The sequence below is a fragment of the Cryptomeria japonica genome, chromosome 1 (genome assembly GCF_030272615.1).
Source record: "Cryptomeria japonica chromosome 1, Sugi_1.0, whole genome shotgun sequence".
Classification (NCBI taxonomy): Eukaryota; Viridiplantae; Streptophyta; class Pinopsida; order Cupressales; family Cupressaceae; genus Cryptomeria; species Cryptomeria japonica.
The window spans coordinates 592,573,297-592,576,371 of record NC_081405.1 but is presented as its reverse complement, the minus strand read 5'-3'; the positions used below and the strand labels follow the sequence as shown (position 1 = coordinate 592,576,371).

Here is a 3,075-nt window from a genome sequence, read left to right as displayed (position 1 = left end):
AAAGAAAATTGTGCGGCCAGAAAGTTCTCGAAACGTTGCCATAGACAAATATGGAGGATTTAAATCGCTGTCCGTATTGGGATGGCAAAATTAGATTACAGTCCTCGAAAAACTTTATTACCTAGTGAACTCCAAATGTTGTGTTGTCACCCAAATGGCAATTCTACTTAGCTGGCTGTTCCCCCATTTTCTATTTATGCCGTTTATTTTTTGCCCCGGTAGAATCCGCAAATGGGATTGGCAATCGCCGCTTTGATTCCAATGTGAGTTAGCGGTCAGAAATCTGCTTATTGGAGCTCGAAAAACAAGTAATAATGATCGGACGGTGTTGCTCCACCACTCGCAATCGGTGCCCCACTTTTCTCTCTCCCTGTCCATCGGGCCTCAAGTTGGAAACTCTATAAAATGGTCTGATTCTCAGCCATATTTGCATCCACATTTACTGCTCGGCTTGAACTTATAAGGTGTATTTTTCTCCAGTTGTATTTTCCTTCCTGCAATGGAGAGTCGTAGTGGGAGTTGTGGTGGCGGAGGGGGGTGGTGGCTATATGCCATTCCACTGTTAGCGAAGGAAGGACTTGGCTACATGCTACACGACACAGATGACATATTTTCTGCATGGCCGCTTTACGTCGCAGTTCTTCTCGTGGCAGGCTGTAACGTCATGGTTGCATGGTTGAGCCCGGGAGGATGTGCATGGGCCGCGAGGAAGAATGGCGGCGCAGCAATTCCTGGGCCCAGAGGCTTTCCCGTCATCGGAAGCCTCATTGATATGAGCCGTGGTCTTGCCCATCGAAGGCTCGCTCAGTTGGCTAGTATTCATGGTGCAAAGAAGTTGATGGCCTTTAGCTTAGGTTCGACTCCGGCTGTTATAACATCTGATCCTGAGGTGGCTCAAGAGTTGCTCAGCTCCGTTAATTTCTCAGATAGGCCGCTCAAGCAATCCGCTCAGCAGCTAATGTTCGGGCGCGCTATTGGCTTTGCACCAAACGGTGAATACTCGAGAATGCTCCGCCGGGTTTGCGCAACCCATCTCTTCGCCCCCCGCAGGATCGCCGCCCACGAACCAGGGCGACAGGCAGACTCGCTTGTCATGGTGAAGAATATACACGAGGAGTATGTTTCGAGCGGCGTTGTGCGGCTGCGCCGCCATTTGCAAGCGGCAGCGCTGAACAATATCATGGGTTGCGTTTTCGGTCGGAGGTTTGATATCTGTGGTGATAGCGAGGAAGTGAGGAGTCTGAGAGAGATGGTGGAGGAGGGATTCGAGCTTCTTGGGGCGTTTAACTGAGCCGATCATCTTCCCTGGCTGAGGTTCCTGGATCCCCTCCGCATCCACTCGCGTTGCTCCAGCCTCGTACCACGTGTGAGAGGTTTCGTGAGGAATATCATCCAGGAGCACCGATTCCAAGACAAGGCTAACGACACCGCCGACTCTGATTTTATTGATGTTCTGTTGTCTCTTCATGGAGAAGATAAGCTGGACGATGAAGACATGATCTCTGTTCTCTGGGTATGATAAAGATTGCATATTTTTGTATCTTATGGATTGCATCTTGTATCTTGATGTTTTTTCATCTCTGGGTATGATAAAGACTGCATCTTGTATCTTGTTGTTTGTTGTTGCTGTTTTTTCATTGTTCTTGAGTTTGTGGAGAGTTCGTGGTCATTGATGATTGTTGGGTGAATGGAAATGATATTTCGTGGGACAGACACGACGGCACTACTGACAGAGTGGACCATGGCGGAGATGATTAGGAACGCGGAAGCTCAGAGGAGGGTTCAGGAAGAACTGGAGGTCGTGGTGGGAAAGAGCAGAAGCGTGAGAGACTCGGACATCTGTAAGCTTCTTTATCTGCAGGCAGTGGTGAAGGAGATTCTGCGAATGCACCCACCTGGTCCACTCCTGTCATGGGCCAGACTCTCCACTCGGGACACCATTGTCGGTGATGGGAAGTTCTGTGTGCCGGAGGGCACCACCGCCATGGTAAATATGTGGTCGATTACACATGACCCACTCATTTGGGATTCCCCGGACCAGTTTCGGCCAGAGAGGTTCCTTGAATCCGATGGTGGTGAGAATGTGGACGTCAGAGGAAACGATTTGAGGCTTGCGCCCTTTGGGGCGGGTCGTCGGGTCTGCCCTGGAAAAGCTCTGGGTCTTTCTACTGTTCATCTTTGGGTGGCCAAACTGCTGCACCATTTCCACTGGGTTGCACACCAGCTGCATCCCGTCGATTTGTCTGAGGTTCTTAAGCTGTCCTGCGAGATGCTGCACCCACTTCATGCTGTTCCTGTCGTGAGGGTCGATCTGAAAGTAGTCTGAGAAATGAATGCCCGTCGCTCTTCCATTATCCTGCTTTTTTTGTTGCCCGTAGGCTTAAATATTGGCGTCTTGCGGTTACATGTACCGTAACAATGCAATGGTTGCGTGAACTCTGGGGACAGTGAATATGTGGTGGACGCACATTTTGTCGCTTCAAAATCTTTGAGCCTTTGTTCCGGGTCTCAAAGATTCAATTTTGTAAGCATTGCTCTGGCATTTTCTCGGCTGCAACAGCCAGAACTATTTTTTGACTGATTATTAGGAATGTATGGGAGTTCTTAATGTCCCCAACTGTCCCATATAGCAAGCGTCTGTTTTATTAATAATATGTGCCATCCTGCTATGTATTTAGTGGGAGTTTTTAATGTCTTACCACTTTTTTTTTTCTCCTTTTACTTATTCAATAGCTTAAAGAATAGCTCTATGTTGAATATTCTAAAGAATAACTCTATGTTGAATATTCTAAAATATTTTAAAGAATAGCTTTAAGTTGTTCAATATTGAAAAATCTTTAAATTCGTTGGAATTAAGAAATAATCATTTGAAAAAAATAGGTACATGTAAGGGCTCTAATGCCATTTACCACATCTCCACTAGTGATAATATCAATGATAACCATTTCATAAGGGACATCATCAATTTGGAGCTTTGGAGGAGAATCCAAGATTTTGTTTACTTCTTCAAGATCTAGTGCATTTTGTCCCACCTCATTTATTTTTTTATAGTGAATAGAATAATCAACCAAGGGT

General features: G+C 46.4%; 1 pseudogene; it reads left to right on the top strand.

Annotated features, from left to right (window-relative positions):
* The first annotated feature begins 417 nt into the window (after nt 1-417).
* On the top strand, nt 418-2,698 carry LOC131028665 (cytochrome P450 78A4-like; annotated as a pseudogene).
* Nucleotides 2,699-3,075: the final 377 nt, after the last annotated feature.